General features: G+C 36.1%; 1 pseudogene; it reads right to left on the bottom strand.

Moving 5' to 3' along the window:
- The window catches only part of LOC126719960 (probable inactive purple acid phosphatase 9), a 43318-nt pseudogene that overhangs the window by 1949 nt on the left and 17555 nt on the right, over window positions 1-23814 (bottom strand).

Raw genomic sequence — 23814 nt, 5'->3', positions numbered from 1 at the left:
AATTCTTTTTGGAAAATAGTTTAGTTTAGAAATCATCTTTTAAGTGAGGTTTAGATATTCAAAACATTATTTAGAATTCAAAGTTTCTCTTTAAAACATTATTTAAAAATTAAAGTTTCTCTTTCAATGATGTAAAAATGATTTTGATAAACTTTAGAAACTATAAGTTTGAAATACATAACTTTTGAAAACTTTTAACTTCTAAGAACCTAATGGACAAAAACTTGTGCATATTATACATAATTACTTACAGAGCTTGAATCACTTTGAAAGTCTAGTTGAAACACTCTCCAAAATAGTCTCAAAATACTCTTAAATATGACCTATAATCAATCATGGAAATTACTTAATATCCTCCACAAAATATAAATCTTATTGCATTATACAAATTGACTCACTAAGATTATACTTTGTTGAACTAAATGATAATACTAATGCAAAGCATCTCTACCCAAAAATATGTTTCCTTGAATTTTATCAAAATTCAGAGCCAGCTGCCAATACTTTCGGTTTAGGATTTAATATATGTCCTAAACAAAAAATAAAACCTTAAACATGAATTAGGCTTTATAACCATAACTTTGTTCTAGAATACACTCTATTGGGCAAACTTAGGATTTAATATATAACTCCAATGGAAACCGTGTGCCAAATCTAATATGACTTTGTTCATGGACTTAATATCATTGACCCTAATGGATTAATATCTAAGCATTTTGGGATGAAATTAGAATTTGGATAAAAACCAAGTCTGTCATTATCCTTTAAAACAATTGTAGAAGTGTTGAACCTGGATGGTTCATTGTGTTTGGACTAGTCAACGTCCGGGCAGAGACTATCAATGCCATCAATCCATCAATCAGAGAAATTGGACTTCTGTGTGGGGTCGGGTATAAACTGTCCAGCAAAAGCGAAAGAACTTTTTGGTATATATCAGGATATATGTGTGGTTATCATTGCAGGCCCAAAACTCTTACAATCTTATGAAAACGTGTGACACTATTACAAAGTCCTTTTTTGTTGTTGAGGGAAACACCATTAGGAGACATTAGAAGACTTTAATCATGTTAGAGTTTCAAGTTTCCACAAGTCTTTGATCATTTTTTGGAACATCCAAAGACTTTGAAAATTCAAGTCTAGGAATTTTTTGTTCTTATGAAAACGTGTGACACTATTACAAGTCCTTTTTTGTTGTTGAGGGAAACACAAGTTTTCACGAGTCTTTGATCATTTTTTGGAACATTTTTCAAACTTTGAAAATTCAAGTCTAGGAATTTTTTGTTCTTTGTTTGGTGTAGTCTGGGAATTTTGGACTATAGAATAATTGTTTGGTATAGTCTTGGAATTTTGGACTATAGAAGAATTGTTTGGTGCAAATTGTAGATTTATAAACAAATTTTGTAGAAACCAATTAACATGTAGCAATCATGTTATCTAAATAAGTTTTATATCATTCATATGCCAGATTCCTTTAACCTTGAAAACATGTGACATCATTAGAAGTCCCTTTTTTTTTTTAAGGGAAACACCATTAGAAAGTCAGAAAATCAGGTTATCCAGTTTAGGTATATATAAAAAGCTCATCCTATCTACTATTTTTCAAAAATAATAATAATCCCATAAAAAAATACTTTAGATTTCAATTCACTCAGTCTGATTCCTGTAGTGGAAATTTTTTTATTAATATATATTATGTATATATATTTTTTTTTTCTTTTCATTTTTAGGAAATGTCTTTGCCTATTTAGGACCATCAGTTTATGGAAATAATTAACTTATTATTATGATATTTATGCTACACATTTAGCATATTGTCAAGGACGCAGCAAAAAAGACAAAGGCATCCTCTTGGCATAATTATTAATTAAAGCATTATAATTTAGGCACATGCCAAATGCACAAATAAAAATAGTCAGTAAGCCATTGGTTTAAAGGGAAGTTTACATTACCAGAGTGGAAGCACTTATAAAAAACACCCTTAGGAATATTGTATCTAAGATCATTGTAATAGTAGAAAATTTCTTAATAATCTCAGCAAAAAAAAAAAATTCTTAATAAAAGTTGAACATAAAATGATAACGTCTAGAGGGCCCAATTTAGTAATGGTATAATCATGAATTTTTGGATTGCTCTTTCGCAACATGGACTAGCTTTTTCTAAATATGCATACATACATTTGTAATATTTTAAGAATTTACTAGGGGGAGTGGACTTATGGGGAAGACAGAGTTTTCCAATATAACAAGTAAGAAAAGTTTAATTAGTAGCTTTATCTCTTAAAATTTTTTGTGCAAGAAAATAATTGCAGCTCTTTTTAAGTCATTGATACACCAGATACCTTTAATCATGAAAATGAATGACACCATTAGAAGTCTTAAATCTTGTTAACATCTCACCAAGTCTTTGTTCATTGTTCAAAACTTCCAAAGTCTTTTGGTTATTGTTTGAAAATTTCAAAAACTTGAAAAGTTATAATCTTAAAATTTTGGATTATATAATAATTGTTTGATGTAGATTGCATAATTGATAACTAAGTGTATGGCAATTATCAAATGTGTAGCAATCATGATATCCGAGTCAATTTTACATCATCCATTACTTTTTCTCAAATAAAATAAAAATAAAAATGGACTGTAATTACATATCAAGTTTTCTACCCATTCACATCCCATGTAATGATCAAGAAATTTTATTTTGATACAAACAAGTTTAAATTCCGAATTACATCCTCCAACTTTAACTTATTTTCAAATTATTCATTTAAGTTTCTTTTTTTTTTTTTTTAAATCCTTAACTTAAATATGTTTTCAGTTTAGTCATTCCATCAATATTGTCCAATATTGCTATTAGTTTAATATCGTCCAATGTGGATTAGATGGAAGGAATACAATGAAAACAAATGAAAGTTAAAGGACTGAAATGATAAAGAGTAAAACTTAAAGAACCGAATTAAAAATTAAGTCAAAGTTAAAGGTGTAATTTTTAATTTAGCCTTCGTTCAATAAGCACTAATAAATAAAAAGTCAATTAGAAACCTTCTAGAGTAGAATATACATATTAATTAAAATTTGTTCAAGGAAATTTAATGAAACCTAAATTAAAATTTATGTAGTGTTAGGTTGCTTTATATATATATATATATATATATATATATATACAATTAGATTTCAAACTGGAATTCAATTAGAGTATAATTTTGCATTATGTGTCCCATTTAGTACCTCCAAATCTCCTGATCGAACTGATATTCTATATGTTTTATAACCCAAGCTAACATCAATAGCACCATTACAATTCATCATTCATGTGCGTAAGCATGGGTTACATACTAGTTAGATATAACTATCAATTAAGACATTATGGATTTCAATCTTCCCTCTTTCGTTATAACTATCGAATTAAAAAACACAAACAAACTTCAAAATGTGTGGTACTATTAGAGAAGACTTTAATCCTACTAAAGTTGCAATGAGTCTTTGGTTGGTGTTCGTAAAATAAATTTAGACTTGGAAAGTAATGGGCACATGGTACTACTATCGACTAGCGTGTCATTTGAGCTATATAATTGTTTGATGATATACAACTACTCTTTTCAAGTCATTGACTCTATGTGTTTCAAAAAAAAAAAAAAAAAAAAAGTCATTGAGAGAAGACTTTAATCCTAATAACGTTGCAATGAATCTTTGGTTGGTTTTTGTAAAAAAATTTAGACTTGGAAAGTAATGGCCACATGGTACTACTATCGACTAGCATGACATTTGAGCTATATAATTGTTTGATGATATACAACTACTCTTTTCAAGTCATTGATTCTATGTGTTCCCAAAAAAAAAAAAAAAAAAATCAATGATTCTCTAAACTCATTCAAACTTGAAAACTTGTATTAAATGGGAATATACTTCAAAACTTGTACCAAGATTTTTGTAGCACAATTAGTTGACACCTTTTGGTATCAGTGGTGTCTCCATGATTCAATGCCTCCCTCCTTTGTTATAACTATTGAATTATCCAAAAAAAACTTCAAAACATGTGGTTCTTTTAGAAGACTTTAATCCTAATTACATTGAATGAGTCTTTGGTTAAAGTTCAAAAATTCAATTTAGATGTGCAAAGTAATGGCATCATGGTTCAGCTATTGACTAGCATCACTTTTAGACTATATAACTATGTGCTAAAGATTCATGCTAGATTGAACTAGGAGAAATTGTGTTAATTATCTTGGTAAGTTTCAAATTAGTGTTTTAATAAGATATCTATGATGAGCCAGACACAATACTTTCTTTGAAGGGAGGAAACTAACACTAATCTCATTCTTCTTCTAGCGGTTTTTCGCAATGAATTAATTTCTAACCAGTTCAACCCAGTGGGAGACCATATGCACGATTATTAGCCACAACACAATTCCAATCCCTAGTGTTAGCATACTTTCTAGGTTGGGAGCTTTAATTTTCTTTACCTTATTAGCTCTCATTATCTTAGAAAAGACTTTAAGCCAGTAAAATGTTTCAAAAAGTCTTTGGCCCATGAAATGGAAAATTAAGGTCTCATGTCTCATCAAAAAGACAAAATTAAAGTCTTTTGGGTCACTCTATTAACTAGCGTGAATTGTGGTCTGTGGAACTGTTGTCACTTGTCAAAGGCATGGAAAATTTAATCTATTAACTAGCTTGAATTGCAGTCACTCTATTAACTAGCTTGTAATCCCATGCATATGCATAGATATACTTTAAAAATATATATTAAGGTGCGGTTTGGATTCGCGTTTGCATTTGTGCGTTTGCATGTTTTGCGGTTTTTTTTTTTTTTTTTTTTTAGCGCTTATGAATAGTAACCGGCACTGTTCATGCACGTGATTACACTGTGTGGGAGACAAAGTTACTGTTCATGCATAGTTCACGCATTGTTTATGAGACCCACAACCACTTTATTAAAAAAAAAAATATTAGAAATGGGTCTCACAACACTATTCACATATTTAAAAATTATTTTGCTATATTATTTTCAGTTTTCAGCAAAATAAGTTGTATCCAAACAGACCCTAAGATGCATAGTATAATAATTTTACATATATAATTTAAATATTATTGATAGTTATTCTTTTTTTTAACTCTTTAAAAAATCCTGTAAGAATGTTATTAGGTAAAAAATGTAAATTGTCAATTTTTAAATATTTTATATTCATTAATTCTAAACTCTTTGGTTTTTGTACACAATAACTCACTTGAATGGATATCTATGATATGGTCCCACATTTGATTCAAAAATTAAGAAATAAAATTCTCTCTAAAAATAAATAATTTAGGACATACGGCGCAAAATTGGACTTCAATTGTAAAATCTAATTGGATTTTCTTTAAGGTTTACCTATTAATATATAGATATATATATATATATATATATATATTTATATATATATAATTTTGGTGCCGAATGAATTGTTTTTAGTTATAAAAAAAAAGGCTCATAAATATAAAATCATTCAAACTCTCTCTTTCTCTAATTTTATATATAGTGTTAGATATATGATTATTTTTTTATAATTTATTTATATTGGACTTCTTGTTTTCTACTCTAAATTAACTTATTTGGCAAAAAAGATTTAAAATTTTCAATTAGATGGAACACGTGTCGTAAAATTAAATTCTAATTGAAATTTAATTTTTACACTGAACTAACTAACTTGGTTCAAAAATTTTAAAATTTTGATTAAATAAGACACATGATGCAAAATTAGACTCTAAGTGTGAGTTTGGGAAGCGCATTTCCCACTGAGTGCTTTTTTTTGGTGGGTTCTGTGCACTATTCACAAGATCCACAAGTATTTTTTCAACAAAAACAACTTTAAAATTGGGTCCCATGGCACTATTCATACATTTAAAAATTATTTTATTACAGTATTTTCAGTTTTCAACAATAAGTAATATCCAAACAGATTCTAATTGAATTCCAATTTAAAATCTAATTGGATTTTCTTTTAACTTTACTTATTAATATATATATATATATATATATATATATAAATAAGATGTGTTCAAGTTACACCTTTAATGGACCATTGATTATTATTAGATCTAAGGGTCAAAAAACACTCATAGTAATGTTATTATTACTCCCTAAAAATTAGTGATTTAGGCATTAACTCTTATTATTTAAAAAATAATAATAAAAAATAAAAATAAAAAACCAGCATTGGGAGGCAATCTAAACAAGAAGTCTCCCTTCCTTTTAATGTGACCATGTGAGAATTCAAATGCATAAATAAAACCATAGTGTTTTTGTCATACTGATTTTTCTTTTTTGGGGGCCAGATATAACTTTGACATCAGAATTAAAGATGAATATATGCGGTAAGATAAATAACCAGAAGTATTCACTCATTTCATAACTCAATTCTCCTGAAACAGTATCCCTTGGTGTCAAAATGTGGCTACATAGGCCGATTGGAACTTCAGCCATCAATCTCAAATTATGGGTACGACTTCAAGCTTGAAAACTTCCCAGGAGGATCAAAAACATTTGAAATCATTTTAAAATTCTGTTATGGTCTCCCAGTGGACTTAAATTCTGTTAGAGAACGATTGTTATTTTGTTTATTAAAACAAAATAAAGATAGCTTGTATTAACAATTTAATCTTGAGCATTTTATGAATGGTGGAGGCCTGAAAGTATAGTGCAGAAAGAAATATGGATGAAGAAGATGATGATATGGAAGAAAAAAAAAAAAAGTTAATGCTGTGGCTTTTTTTTTTTTAACAATAAGAGTTAATGTCTAAATCACTAATTTCTTGAGAGTAATAATGACATTACTATGAGTGTTTTTTGACCCTTAGATCTAATAGTAATCAATGATCCATAAAAGGTGTGATTTGTGAAGTTACACCAGGTGTAACTTGAACCCATCTCTCTTTCTCTCTTTCTCTCTATATATATAGATGACTTATAAACTTGAATTGTTTTTAGTTCTACAAAAAAAAAAAAAAGGCTCATAAATATAAAATCATTCAAAAATTATGTTTTTTTATGGTTTACTTATATTGGGCTTCTCGTTTTTTACACTAAATTAACTTATTTGGTACAAAAATTTAAAAACTTAGATTAGATAAGACACATGTCGCAAAATTAAAATCTAATTGAAATCCAATTTTTATATTGAATTAACTCACTTGGCACAAAAATTTAAAAACCTATATTAGATGGGACACATGACGCTCAAAATTAGACTCTAGTTGAATTCCAATTTGAAATCTAATTGGATTTTTTCGCAGCTTTACCTATTATTATATATATAGATATATAAATATATGTTAATACCTTAATTAATTGCCAATTTAGTCCGCTAAACATTTCTAATTTGAATCATTAACCCTTTTTTTCTTCCTAAAAGAATTATTAATATTTAATACATTAGACATTATGTTTTGTGTGTTAGTTTAGTTCATGTATCTTATATATAAACGCCAATTTAGTTCACTGAACATTTCTAATTTTTGAATCATTAATCCTTTTTCCTTTTTGAAAGAATCATGAATACTTTAGAAGTTATGTTTTGTGTGATAGTTTAGTTCATGTATCTTATAAATAAATGCCAATTTAGTCCACTGAACATTTCTGATTTGAATCATTAATCCCTTTTCCTCTTTGAAAGAAGAAAAATGGTAACAGCCGGGTACCGTAAGGTGTTTGTTAAGGATGATTTATTATTAGGTCCGCTTAATAAAAATTAGTATAAATTGATAAGAGATTTGAAAATATTACTGAAGTGACAAGGGGAACTTCAAAAGTTAGCTTTACTAACACAACACCCTTAAAAGAATTATTAAGGGGGTGTTTGGTACATGCACTTAAAAACATGTGTTTTGTTGTTTGAAAACATGTATGGAAATACATATGGGTGAAAAAGTATGTGAAAATACATAAAATATTGTTTAAAAATTGAAAACATGTGTTTGAGTTACCGTACCAAACAAGGCCTAATACTTTAGACATTATGTTTTGAAATACAAGTATCAAATAAAGGAAATTGGTCTCAGTTGACATGTATATCAAATGAGTAGTAAAGGTTCCTAGTGTCCGGGGCACGGGTTCCAGTTGGGTCTAAAGAGTTTCCAGGCATTCTGAACCTAACGCTGAAGGGTACGCCGCATTCACCCCCCCCCCATCCTTTCCATAAATTCCTACAGACCACTCAGGTCTCCAAGGCTGTGAAGGCCAGTCATACCCATGATTACCAATGCACACATGGTATGCAACTTTGGATGCAACAGGTTCAATCTGAGTAAAAAAATGATCCCAAAACCCTGAATATCCTCTTGCATAGCTGATGTCCCCAATATGTGATATAAAAGCTGGCTTGTCACCCAAAGCCTCAACATCACGAAGTATCCACTTCATGGTCGCTATGCTTTCTTCTTGTGTACGGAAAAACGTATTGTATGATATTGCAGTACCCATATCACCAAACAGGAAGGCTATTGTTTCATCAGAGTCCTCATTCCTTGACACAAAGCTGTGAGTTGAACTCCAACCTCCAGCTAAAGTTATTTGTCAAAAATATTATTAAATATTCAATCATGAGTTGGCAATGCACAAATTTTTTTAAGAAAAAAAAAGGAAAAAAAAAATCACACACACTTTCCAATAATTTATTGATTTATTGGTACCAATTTAGTGTGAATGTGTGATAATTTGTACATGATTTGACTTTATTTGAAAAGAGTATAAAATATTATTTAATAATTGTTTTTAGAAAAAACATAAATTGATAAAATGTATTAATATAGTCTTGTTCTCCCACTATTAACAATTGTGTTGCCCTAATAGATGGTCTTGTGAGTCAACTAATCCATGGTATATAAATAATTAAATTACAAGCAATTGTCTTCACAGTCTATAGTCTACACCATTGAATTATTTATTCATATTGTCCCATATGGTGGTACCAAATATATATTCATTATAAAATGTATTGATATGGTCTTGTTCTCCCACTATTAACATTGTGTTGCCCTAACAAATAGTCTTGCGGATCAACTAATCCATGGTATATAAATAATTAAATTACAAGCAGTTGTCCTCACAAACTCTACACTCTACACCATTGATTTATTTATTTATATTATCCTATATAGTGGTACCAAATATTTATTCATTATAAAATGTATTGATATGGTCTTGTTCTCCCACTATTAACAATTGTGTTGCCCTGACAGATTGTCTTGTGGGTTAATTAATTCAACGTATATAAATAATTGAATTACATGCAATTGTCTTCAAAGACTCTATAGTCTACACCATTGGTTTATTTATTCATATTTCCTATATGGTGGTTCTTACCCTGCTTGGAACTTTCAGAAAAGAAGTTGAAAGTGGATTTTTTTAATTATTATTTAATAATCAGGTTATTGAGTGTTACTTAACACTTTTAAAAAAAAAAAAAAATTTATACAAATTCTAATATAATCTAAGTGTATATGTGTGTGAAGCTCCCTCTTGGAGACTTGAACCCCGGCCCTTGCCTCCCACACCCCACAAATACTTATATTTGTGGAGTGATCATCACACCAAGGGAGTGCGGTGATGAGTGTTACTTAACACTAAAATGTCATCATTATGACAGAGTACTGGTATCTTTAATCATTTGATTTAGACGGACTTAACACTAAAATGTCATCGTGATGACCGTATTCATTGGTTTTGACTTAAGTAGACTATTTTAATTCAGAGCAAAAAGGGACTCTATAGATACAATAATCAATGGCAGATTCCCTATTAATCTCTTAAAATTCTTAAAGTTAAGTTGGGTTTTAGTTAGTTCAACTAGTATGTTTTTTGTAGTTGTCGTTAAATAAGATATCACTCCAAAAAAATTAAAAATTAAAAATTAAAAAAAAAAAGTTTTATTTATCTATTTTAAAATAAATATATTACAGGTATAAATAGTATTTGACTATTATTATTTTGATTTCTATTTAAATTATAATAAAATAACAACAACAACAACAACAACAACAAAGATTTAGTCCCAAAATTTTAGAGTCAGCTATGAATTTTCAATTGATTTGTTAAGATCAACCACGTGTATTATTTTCCTCAATTTTATTTAAATTATAATGATTTGGAAAATTTTAATTCATTTGCGTAACTAAATCTGGAGAGATCTAGACTAGATCTGATGAGATCTCAACAAAATTCGATGAGATCCACCAAGGGTGTGCGGTGATGAGTGTTACTTAACACTAAAATGTCATCATTATCACATTATCACCATTTTCACTAGTTTTTATTTAAGTAGGCTACTTAAATTCAGAGCAATAAGGGCCATACTATATATATATATATATATATATATATATATATATATATATATATCCTTAAAACTTTTATTTATCAAACTTTCTAATAAAGCAAGTCAATGACAGAGTACTGGTATCTTTAATCATTTGATTTAGACGGACTTAACACTAAAATGTCATCGTGACGACCGTATTCCTTGGTTTTGACTTAAGTAGACTATTTTAATTCAAAGCAAAAAGGGACTCTATAGATACAATAATCAATGGCAGATTCCCTATTAATCTCTTAAAATTCTAATAGTTAAAGTCGGGTTTTAGTTAGTTCAACTAGCTAGTAAAGTTTTTTGTAGTTGTCGTTAAATAAGATATCACTCCAAAAAAATTAAAAATTAAAAAAAAGTTTTATTTATCTATTTTAAAATAAATATATTACAGGTAAAAATAGTATTTGACTATTATTATTTTGATTTCTATTTAAATTATAATACAATAACAACAACAACAAAGATTTAGTCCCAAAATTTTAGAGTCGGCTATGAATTTTCAATTGATTTGTTAAGATCGACCACGTGTATTATTTTCCTCAATTTTATTTAAATTATAATGATTTGGAAAATTTTAATTTATTTGCTTAACTAAATCTGGAGAGATCTAGACTAGATCTGATGAGATCTCAACAAAATTCGATGAGATCCATCAAAATCTCCATCAGAAGTATAGCTCCACCATGATCGACAATATCTCGACCAGTTCTTGTGATTTCAACCAATCCAACCATTGGAATAGTGAAATCATGGCGGTGAAAGACCCATATACCCATGGTCGATGACAGGTGGTGCAATTCCAAACTAGAGTTGATAGGATTGAGTGGCACTCTGACCCTAAACCCGACCCATGGACACTCTTACTTATTTTATAGTGGATAAATAAAATTTAAATAAATTATATTTGAAATCACTTTTAAAAACTCTAAAGAATCTTAACCAAAGAATCTTAACCAACTCCCAAACCGTGTTACATTTTTGGTCTAGTTTGTTCAATTATCAATGCTTGAGCTTAACCTACTTTTCATTTAATATCAAGGAAAACTATTTCATAAGCTAATTAAGCTAGCAAAGTACCACATGTTGGCTTTCAGATATTGATCAGGTAATTTAATGAGTCTAGGTTATTAATTAAGTTTCAATGAGGGTGAACTCGAATGGTTTATTATGTATATGTTGAGGGCCAAACTCACTCTACACAAAAAAATAAAATAAAAAATAAAAAACGAGAATAAGAAGAAAGAAGAAAAAAAAGAGAAAGAAAGATCACCATCTATCGTTTAAATCCAAAAAAGAAACAGAAAAAAAGAAAAAAGAAAGACCACCCCAAAATGTCTAGATAGCTGCATGAAGCCCACCAAGTAAAACCAATTGGACTTAGGAAGTTTCGTGACTCAGTCTTTATTAGATTTACATTTGATAAGTGTCATTCACGTTGCAAAATCACCTATTCTCTTTTGCATCTTGGGTGGATTATTCACTTATTCAGTATTTAGTATTTAGCACTAACAGATCATAAAATCATCCAAATCCAAATTAGATAATTCTACAAGAATTTTCTGTTTTGTAGACAAATTGCAACAAAAAATAATAAATAAAAAAGAAAGAAAGAAAGAAACTGTATTATGCAAAATGTATGTTGTTTTCAGATCCCTTATTTTCCTATAATTGCGTCCACTCTCAGTATAAATAAATAAATAAAGCCACAACTTACTTTTGAAATGAAAACCAAAATTCGAAAGAACTAATCTGACAAATTATTAGTGATGATGCCGTAAAAATCACCAATGAGCCACACAGTCCTCGCACACTCAAAGCAAGACTTGCACAACAAAAAGAGAAGGCCTAACAGAGAGCACTGGTGTGGTGCCGGCCAAATACCCTCCGAAGGTCAAGTTAGAACTATTCTCACAACTCTAGAGTGCTAGAAAGGAGTAAATTATGCGTACCTGTTTTGTGAGGGTCTTTGGGTTTTTATAGTAGTGTAGAATCAGACTCCTATGCTTGCATAACAAGTCTTTTCCATATAGGGAAGATCCTTATTAATGGGCGTATTTTCAAGAATCCTCTTTGTGTTAGAATTCTATTCATGATGGGATTATACAAGTTAGGGTCAATTGTGAGACGCAAGTCGTTTCCTTTTAAGATTCCTTGGAGACCACATAATGAACAAATTAGCGCCACGTGGCCCATTGGTCCGTCCACTCCGGCTCAATCATACTGGATCCGTCCACATACCTTGACCTGTTAGGCCCATACAAACGGACCCGTCATCCATAACTCTAATCCGTCATCTTCACTATTCTTCCTCTTCAATTGCCCCCTCACCCCGTGAGTCCGTACTCTCTGAGTGGAAGGACACGCGGGGTGACGGTTGAACTTTTGACGAATGCCCCCTAGTCTGGACAGGTTGGCCTAGGGTAATTAATGATGGACGCGTGGTGTTTGCTGAATGGTTGATCACGAGAATCGAAACGCCCCTTCATCTTCCGTGCCGTTCTCCCTATATAAACTAAGATTTCTTCTGTTCATTACTTTACTTTCACCAGAAACTCAAGATCAGAGCGCACCTGTCACTCTTGTCAAAAGCTTGTACCGTTCAACCATTGCATCAGTCAACATTACTTGTCATCATTTGAATCCGTCCTAGTAAGCATCTCATCCTTTTTACTTAAAGTTTTTATGCATTTACACTTTTCTGAGACACTTACATGTCCGTCAACCATTATAGTATTATTAGTCTTAGGCTTTATCGTCACGTGTAGGTCATGTCTAGTGCATCAAGTAACCAGTCGTTTGTCCGCGATGGAGCGGGCTACGATGAAGTGTACCCATCAAGTCACAAAGACCATGACAGTCCCAGTGAGAGGAGTCCGTCAGCGTCCTCTTCAATGGATGAGGATTCAAAGATTAGAGAAATCAAACGCTGACTCTCGTGATGGTCTGATGAATATTGATCCTCCGATCCAATCCATCATAGGACCTGATGGGCTTAGAGAGTTCATCCTTCTACCCTTATGGACGGTCAACGACTTTAATTCCAAAAGCAAAGAAACACACTTTAAAACACTTAGGGATAAGTTCCAAATACCCGACAACATACCTATGCATCTACCTTACAAAACTGAGAAGTGTTATTTTGAGGGTCTTGAAGACTTAGGGGTTTATGAGCAAATGCTGAAGGCAAGGCTCAGGTTTCCATTAAGCACTCTTCACCGTCGTCTCCTCCAATATCTTAGATTGTCCGTCAACCAAATTTTCCCTAATGCTTGGAGGTTTTCCTTAGTGTGGAGGTCCTGTGCGGCGCTATGTCTGACGGGGCATAGAGGTCGACGATGGAATAATTCTTCAACTGATACCGTCCTGCCGAGATTACCCAGTCCAAGGGCATGTACAACTTCACGCCCAGGAGCCCGTTATTAAGGCTTATTTGTGAGAATCCTAACTCCAACAGAGATTGGAAGAGTCGTTATTTCTTTTTTGAGGGTGACGGGTGGATGTGTCTCCCTGGTGACACTAAATTCATGCTCGTTGACAAAACATGGGGCATAATGCCACCGTCGGGTATGCATCTGTCAGCAAACATTTGTTTATATTTTAACAATTCTGCAATGCATAACTATCCATCTTCCTATGTAGCTCAGGACCGTCCTTCAGTCTCAATTGAGCAATTCAGCTTCTTGGAGAACATTTTTAACAAAACCAAACTTGAAGAGAGGACGTGGGCCAAATTGGTCAACCTAAACACGTTCAATAGTATTGTGACGGACTAGAACCAACCAAAGCCGCCCTTCGATATGAGGCCTAAGTCCAAGCACGCAAGTCCGTCACCTTCAGCTTTTTGTCATGCTTATTCAATCTTCAACATTCGTCCTTTATTTTTTTACAGAAATGGATGCTGCTAAGAGAAGGGCTTATATCAAGCAGTAAACTGCCATGCAAAAACAATAGGGGGGGCAGACCGAGAAAGGATCAGGTTCAGCCAACCCGTCTTCCAAAAGGCAACTTGAGAAGACTAACCGTCAGCCCCTGAAGTAGCCCAAAGATGTTCCTGAACCTGTCTTAGGGTTAAAAGCTGAGGGGAAGAAGACGGTTTCAAAACCCGTTCACGACAAGGGAAAAGGACTTATGACGGGTTCTGTTCCTTCTGCTAAAAAACCACCCATCCTTCTCCGTGAGGACTCGAAGTATGCGTTGGAGCAATTTTTGTCCATCATAACGGTTGACAATTATGAAGACTTGAGCAACCACACAACCGAGGCCATGGGGGAGACAGGTCTCTTCTGCATCACTCAGGTAACTTCGCAACCGTCTGCCTTTCTTCCCGTCAACATATCTAGCTACTAACTTCCTCCGTTTTCAGGCCATGTTAATAAGGAAAGGGCTGATGGGCCGTGCCTTAACCATAAGATAACTTTAGACCGTCTACGGGCAAAGGCAACTCTAACAAAGGATGAGCTTAATGAATTGAAGTCTTGGAAGGTGGTCCAGGAGAAAAAACTTGCTTTGTCTGAGGAGGTTAAAGGTGAACTTGAAAAGTAGACAGAGTTGTTGAAGAAAGCCCTAGCAGATAAGGAAAAGGAAATTAAAGATGCTAATGACCGACTCTGTCAAGCAAAAGAGGAAGCGATACGTGAGTATCATGATTCTGATGCCCTTTGGCAAAGCTTGGAGGTTCTTTTGCTGAAGGCTTTGATGATTGCCTTCGTCAGGTCAAGGCTTCTTATCCGGATCTGGACTTATCCTGTGTTAACTTGATGCTCTAGCCCCGACCTCCGTTCAGCCTATCCTATCTGAGAGTATAGATGAGTTATTTGCTAATGATGTTCCTGGTAGTGGAGAGAAAGTTCAAATTGAGGACACTACCCGTCACCCTGCTGTGCAAGAGGAGAACGAGCAGAATTCCCTTGTTTAGCAGTAGCTTTTTTTTTTTTTTTTTTTGGTAAACATCCTTGTAGAACGATGTTAACTATTCTATTTGTCATATGTGTACATTTCCCTTTAAGGGCTTTTATTTATTTTTACTTGCTTATTATTTTGCTTGCAAGCTTGTTTCGTAATTTTTTGCAATGAGTTTGTCTTGTTTGATCTGTCTATGTTGCCAATGATTATTTATGCCTTTGAACTCATTTTGTGGATGATGGCTTTGAACCCGTCTGCCTTAGGCTTTTAAGGCTGTTCATGCTGTTTGTCAAGTCATGACTCGGTTTACTTTTAGATAGACCCGTCCGTCTTGGATGGTTTGTCCATTCTATGGACTTAGTGAGTTTCCATCCTTTTTGGATGATCCGTCCATTCTATAGACTTAGTAAGTTTCCATCCTTATTGGGTAGACTGTCCTCATTGGGGATTTTGATAACGTGTCCGTCCTTCTTGGATGGACCGTCCACTCTATGGACTTTGTAAGCTTCCATCCTTTTTGGATGGACCGTCCACTTTGTGGACTTTGATAATGTATCCATCCTTCTTATAGGGACCATCCACTCTGTGGACTTTGTAAGCTTCCATCCCTTTTGGATGGACCGTCCACTTTGTGGACTTTGATAATGTATCCATCTTTCTTGGATGGACCTTCCATTTTGTGGACTTGATAAAATTCTCACCCTTTATGGATGAACCGTGGACTTCGTAGAATTTTCATCCTTCATGGATGAACCGTCCACTTTGTGGACTTGAATACAATTTTCATCCTGTGGACGAACCGTCCATTGGACTTTGATAAAATTCTCATCCTTCATGGGTGAGCCGTCCACTTGGTAGAGTTTTCATAAAAAGACTAGTCATATCTGAATATTCCTCGTATTATTAAACCAAAAATAATTCTTTAAAGGAGAAGCTTAAAAACTTAAAAAGCAAAAATAAACTGTCTAGATAGTAAACTAGAAAACCGAAGAATGTTGCAAAAATTAAATTAAACTAGCAAAATGTAAAAAAACTGAGAATCTGTTGAATGTCGCTTTCTACTAGTAGTACTTTCTTAGGTGCTCGGTGTTCCATGGATGGGATAGCTTTTGCCCATCTAGTGTCTCGAGGTGGTACGTGCCTTTCCTCTGCCACGACGTAATTCTGTAGGATCCTTCCCAGTTTGGGCCGAGCTTCCCTTAGGTAGGATCTCTACTGGAGCCCATTACTTTCCTTAGGACGAGATCTCCAACTTGAAAGTCCCTGTGCCTAACTCTGGAATTGTAGTGCTTGGCCATGAGGTTCTGGTACCATGCCAATCTCTGTTCAGCTGTAGCCTTGACTTTATCTAGTAAGTCTAGCTGCAGGCGCATGGTCTCGTCATTCCTCCATTTGTCATGATTGTCTACCCTGTGACTTGTGAGTCCAACTTCGGCTGGGATGACTGCTTCACTCCCGTACGCTAGTTGGAACGGTGTCTCCCCGGTGGGTGTTCTTGCTGTTGTCTGGTATGCCCATAAAATGCTCGGAAGTTACTCCGGCCAGATGCTCTTTGCCCCCTTGAGCCAGGTCTTGATGATCTTGAGCAAGGATCAGTTTGTAACCTCTACCTGTCCTTTGGCTTGGGGGTGGGCGGGCGGGTGATGAGTAATGGTTCTTGATTCCAAGCTCTGAACAGAAGTCCCTGAACGCGTGGTTGTCAAACTGCTTTCCTTTATCAGAGACAAGCACTCTTGGTATCCCATATCTGCAGATGATGTTCTTCCAAACAAAACTCCGAATATTCTTCTCTGTGATAATGGCTAAGGCTTCAGCTTCCACCCATTTTGTGAAGTAATCGATGCCAACTACCAGGAACTTCAACTGCTTAACTGCTGTAGGAAAGAGGCCCATGATATCTAATCCCCATTAAGAAAATGGCCAAGGGGCCGTCATAGGGGTTAGTTCCTCGAATGGCTGTCTGATGGTATTGCTGAACCTCTGACACTTGTCGCAGGTTTTGACATAGGCTTGTGCATCCTTCTGCATGGTGGGAAAATAATATCCTGCTCTAATCAGCTTATGTACTAGTGATCTTGCCCTCGAGTGGTTTCCGTAAATCCCCTTGTGAACTTCTCTCATGACATATTCTGCCTCCTCGGGGACTAAGCATCTCAGATATGGGCGGGAGAAGCCTCTTTTATACAAAACATCCTTTATAATAACGAATCGCGAGGCTTTGACCTTTAACTTCCTTGCGACGTCCTTCCCGTCTGGTAGCATTCCATCTTTTAGGTAGGAGATCAATGGCACGGTCCAGTTGTTTTCAGTACCTATCTCCTGCACACTTGTACCCTCATCAATAAGCGAGGAAGTTTGGACGAAAGATAATACCTGATTGGGGACAAGCATGTGTTCTGCTAAGGCAACCTTAGCAAGTCGATCGGAGCTTTCGTTCTCTTCCCTTGGGATTTGAACGATCTTAACTTGGAGACTACCAATTCGGCCCTTCACCTCATCGAGGTATCTCTTCATTCTTTCATTCTTGTATTCGTAGCTGTCGTTGACCTGATTGGTCACGGCTTAGGAATCATAATGTATGATCGTGTTTTCAGCCCCTGCCGCTCTTGCGAGGTCTAGTCCTACGATCAAGTCTTCGTATTCTACCTTGTTATTTGTCATATGAAATTCGAGTCGGATCATGCATTCTATCTTATCTTCTTCTGGGGAGAATAGCACTACACCGGCCCCACCTGCTTGCCTATTAGAAGATCCATCCGTGTAAATATTCCACAGGGGAATCTTTTCTGCCCCCTGGTCGTCCATGAGAGTGAACTCGACGATGAAATCAGCTACAACCTATCCCTTTACAGCCGTCCTCGGCTGGTAATGTATGTCGAATTCACTCAATTCTACGGCCTATAAAACTATTCGTCCTGTGGCTTCAGGGCTATTCATGACTCTTTTCAGAGGCTTGTCCGTTAGGACCACGATGGTATGGGCTTGGAAGTGCAACTTGAGTTTTCGTGCCGCAGTTACCAATGCCAAGGCCAGCTTCTCCATTTGGGGGTACCTCTCTTCTGCTCCTCGAAACACTTGGCTTGCGAAGTAGACGGGTCTCTGAGCTCCATCTTCCTCTCTTACCAAAGCGGCACTGACAGCGGCTTGTGAGACGGCTAAGAATAGGTAAAGCTCTTCTCTTGGCCTGGATTGGCTAAGTAACGGGGGAGATGACAAATATGCCTTTAGGTTTTCAAATGCCTGTTGGCACTCGTCCGTCTATTCAAATGACTTCTTTAATGTTCGGAAAAAGGGGAGGTATTTGTCCGTCGCCCGTGAGACGAATCTATTTAATGCCGCTATTTTGCCATTCAAGCTATGCACCTCCTTGATCGTCTTTGGTGGAGCTAGCTCCATTATGGCCTGTAATTTCTCTAGATTGACCTCTATACCTCTTTGAGATACCATGAATCTCAAGAACTTCCTCGCAGTGACTCCGAATACGCACTTGCTCGGATTTAACTTCATATTGTACATTCGGAGTGTGTCGAAAGTTTCTCGGAGGTCACTTAAGTGGTCGTCTTCCCTTACGCTTTACTAGCATGTCATCTACATAAACTTGCACATTCCTCCCAATTTGGTGGACGAACATCTTGTCCATCAATCTCTGATACGTCGCGCCTGCACTTTTGAGTCCGAATGGCATTACTTTGTAGCAGAAAAGTCTCCGGCTCGTCACAAAGGAAGTTTTTTCTTGATCTGCTTCCTCCATTCTAATCTGGTTGTAACCAGAAAAAGCATCCATGAAGCTCAGAAGTTCATGTCCTGCGGTTAGTCTACCAAGGCATCTATCCGTGGGAGTGGGTTATTGTCTTTTAGGCATGATTTGTTGAGATCCGTGAAATCAATACACATCCTCCATTTTCCATTGGCCTTTTTAACCATAACCACATTTGCCAACCAGTCGGGGTAATACACCTCCCAAATGAAATCTGCATCAAGCAACTTTTGAACTTCTTCAGCTATAGCTTTGTCTCTTTCCTGAGCAAACACTCGTTTTCTTTGTCGGATGGGAGGCGATGAGGGCGACACATTCAAACTGTGTACTATGACTAAAGGGTTAATCCCTGGCATGTCCTCATGACTCCAGGCGAACACATCTTGGTTGTCCTTAAGGAAAGTCGTGAACACTTGTCGTACCGTCCGACTTGATAATGTACCCATCTTAGATCAAGGGTTATTTCTTCTAGCTTCTCAACCGGCTCTGCTAGTGCCCTTTGTTCATCTATGCATAATGCTTATTGGTGATTATCCATTTCTAGCATGGCAATGTAGCATTCATGTGTAGCCACCTGATTTCCCCGCAGCTCTCCTAGTCCCTAATCTGTAGGGAATTTGATCATTAAGTGGTAGGTTAAAGTTACAGCCTTCCATGAGTTGAGGGTTGGTTGTTCGAGAATGGCATTGTAAGCTGATGAACAATTAACCATGAGGAATGTTACGTTCTTGGTGATCTGCTGCGGGTAGTCGCCTACCGTTACTGACAATGTGACGGCGCCAAGGGGGAAAACCCTTATGCCTTTGAAACTAACGAGGCGGCATTTATCGGGACCAGCTGTTCTCTGTCAATCCTCATCTGCTGGAAGGCCGGGTAATACAGGATGTCTGCTGAGTTGCTGTTGTCGATCAAAACCCGGTGCATGTTATAATCTCCTACTCGTAGGCTGACGACGAGTGCGTCGTCATAAGGGTGGTGGAGCCTTTGAGTGTCTTCTTTTGAGAATCTGATTACAGGGTTGTCGATTCGTGCCATCTTAGATACGGAGCCTGTCAGCTAGATGTTCTGGACATTCTGAAGTAGGTCTTACAGGCTTTTTTGGACAACCTGGTTTCGGCTGTGCCCCCTACTATCATTCTTATATCTCCAATTGGGGGTCTAGGGCATTCATTCTCCCGTCGAGGGGCGTGCTCCTATGGTGGATCCGTCCTTTCCTTATGAACAAACCTTTGCAGTTTCCCTTTATTATAAGAGTTTCTATCTGTTACTTCAAATTGTAGCAGTCGACTGTGTCATGTCTGTGATCACGATGGAACCGGCAATATTTATCCCTTGACCTCTCATTGGGATCTCCCTTCAGCTTGTCGGGGAACGTTAGAGCTCCTTTGTCTTTTATCTACATCAAGACTTGGTCTGTCGGGGCCGTCACTGGTGTGAAACTTGCGAATTTCCCAGCGTGAGGTCCGGAGCATCGGTCTTCCCGTCGTTCTCCGGTTCTATCCATCTTTCGACACCTATCCTGTCGAGCGTCTTCTTGTCTTTCCCTCTTTCTAGGCTTCTCTTCTCAGGCCAATAATGCATCCTCCACGTTCATATATTTGGTAGCCTTGTAGATCACATCCGACATGGTTTTTGGATCATTCTTATATAGAGAAAATAGAATTTTCCTTACCGTAGGCCATTAGTAAATGCTGCTACGAGTATTTTGTCGTCCGCTTCATCGATTGAAAGGGCCTCCTTGTTGAAACGAGTTATGTAGGACCTCAGCGTCTCGTCCTCCCTCTACTTTATGTTCATCAGGCATGCAGTAGACTTTTTATACCTGTATCCCCCGATGAAGTGCGATGCGAATTGTGCGCTTAACTCCTTGAAGGAACTAATGGAGTTGGGCATTAACCTGCTGAACCAGACCCTTGTGGGGCCGTTCAGTGTGGTGGCCCTACACATGATCACGTCCGGTATCCCTTGAAGGTGCATGAGGGTCTTGAAGGACTCCAAGTGATTCAATGGGTCTTTGTTTCTGTCTTAGTTTTCCACCTACGGCATACGAAACTTTGGTGGAAGGGGGAAAGAGTTGACTAACATGGTGAATGGTGAGTCGGTTCAGTAGACTAGATCATCGAGATCACTGGACACTCTACCCTTGAGTGCATTCATCATGAAGTCCATCCGTTCTCTCATCATCTGCATCTCCGCGACAATGTGGGGCAGAGTCGTATCGACAGTTGATGGACGACTCATATCCTGCCTTTTAGGTCTGCTTGAGGCATTACTTCCTTCCGACCCCACCCGGTCTCTTTGTTCAGCACTGGTACCTTCTTGATCCTCCTCTTGGATACCCATGGCTACGTTCTTCTGCAGTAGCTGCTCCTCTAGAACTTCATTTTATTTGGTAAGGCGTTCCACCGCTTCTGTGAGGGTTTGGACCTGTCTCTCCAGGGCAGTGGGTCACAGCTCATCTCCTTGAACGTTGTTGGTAGTTGCCATCGAGCGAGTAAGTACCATGCAACTCTTTGTCCAGGAAGCGTTTGTATGGCTTACAAATCGTTGTCGTTTCCCACAGATGGCACCAATTGATGATGCCGTAAAAATCACCAGTGAGCCACACAGTCCTCGCACACTCAAAGCAAGACCTGCACAACAAAAAGAGAAGACCTAATAGAGAGCACCGATGTGGTGCCGGCCAAATACCCTCCGAAGGTCAAGTTAAAACTATTCTCACAACTCTAGTGTGCTAGAGAAAGGTAAATTATGCATACCTATTTTGTGAGGGTCTTTAGGTTTTTATAGTAGTGTAGAATCAGACTCCTATTCTTGCGTAAATGGGCGTATTTTCCAGAATCCTCTTTGTGTTAGAGAATTCTATTCATGATGGGATTCTACAAGCTAGGGTCAATCGTGAGACACAAGTCATTTCCTTTTAAGATTCCTTGGAGACCACATAATGACCAAATTAGCGCCACATGGCCCATTGGTCCATCCACTCCGGCCCAATCATACCGGATCCGTCCACATACCTTGACCTGTTAGGCCCATACAAACTGACCCGTCATCCATAACTCTAATGTGTCATCTTCACCATTCTTCCTCTTCAATTAGTATATTAATTCCTATACAAAATCTTTCTATATATATATAGCATGCCATAGGCATCCTCTTGTATCATCAAATCAACATGTATTCATCTTCACACTCAATTCGAAGTAACCTCTTTATATGTTGAGATGATAATAATGGGGATATACGTTTTTAGACCCCTTAAAACACAATTTGTTTAATCTAATATTAAGCCAAGTTGATTAACAAGTTCATTAATAAGATCTAGGTTAAACACATTCAAATCATATCATGTGAATAGTGCGGAAAAGTAAATAACACAACGATATGATAACCCAGGAAAACCAAACCGGTAAAAAACCTAGGGAGGATTTAACCTAACTATTCTCAAGGTAAAACAGATCCACTATGAAAGAATTGAAATTTGTACAGTAAGACTTAGACCACTAACATCCTATTGCTACCTCGTGTAGAAAACTTACTACCACGATCACACGACAGCTCCGAGTCCACGGACTACTTCTTTCTTTGCTCCACAACAACCACAAGTTCTCCTACTTGTGTTTTTCTTTAAGCTCTTGAAATAGCAACTGAAGAGATCACCAAGTTCTTAACATCAATCTTGATCTTGATAACCCTCAGTGTGTATGAAGGTAAACACCTCTAGATCTCACAGAAGATTCACACACACAACATATCAACAACCTCTAAAACGTGGCTAGGGTTTTTCCTTTTATACTTGAAGCAAAACATAAAACCCTACACATCATATGGGCTTGGGCTGAGTTGGAAATTCTACAGAAAAAACAATCTGCACAAGGTTCGATCGATCGAGTCTAATTTTCGATCGATTGGGCCTTGCAGGTTTAGTCCAATAAATTATGCAATCACTTGAAGTTTTGAGCAGTCTACATCTAGACTCTAAGTTTTGATCATGGTTTGCCAACCCATTACACATTGAAATTCTAATACATTTAGTTCCTAAAGTCTTAGAACCTAACAAACTCCCCCTTTGGCAATCCGTGACAAAACACATAACAAAATTGAAATGCTCAAAGTTACAAACAGCCCATTTAAAAATTAACAAGCCCAAAAGCAATTCAACCTAACTTCTATCTATCAATTGCCAGTTTAGACAGCAACACGGCTGAATAAACTTGTAACCTGTATCTTCCTGAAACACTCAACAAACACATAAACGCATGTGTGGAAAATATAAGTAAAACAAAATAAAATTCTTGATTTCACAAAACAGAAAATAAAAGATAAATATCATGAATAACCTCATAATATAAATCAATAACCAATGTAGCACATGTGAAACAAGAAACAATAAAAGAAACATAAAACAAAGTGTCTCCCCCTAACATATACAACCCATAAAAAATAAATACATCAGGATCAAAACAAATACATCATGAGCCAAAAAAATATACATCATGAAACTCCTAGATAGAATCTAACAAAAAAAAAAAAACTAATCCTATCTCCATCAACATGTACTCCCCCTTTTTGTGACGAATTGCTAAAAGGCAATCAAGGCTCATCATCAAAAGGAGGTGGTGGAGAAGACTGCCAAGCACTCGCCAAATCTGCATGCAATGCCTAAAGCTCCATGAGCACATCCACCAAAAGCTGTCCATATGCCGCCTGAACGATCATGACAGTATCCAACATACTCCAAATGGATGAATCACCCGAAGAAGAAGGTGGAGGATTAACAGCGACAGTGGGATCAACAAACTGCTCAGCTGTGGGGTCA

Source organism: Quercus robur, chromosome 3 (assembly GCF_932294415.1).
Source record: "Quercus robur chromosome 3, dhQueRobu3.1, whole genome shotgun sequence".
NCBI lineage: Eukaryota > Viridiplantae > Streptophyta > Magnoliopsida > Fagales > Fagaceae > Quercus > Quercus robur.
This window is presented reverse-complemented; position numbering and strand designations above follow the sequence as displayed.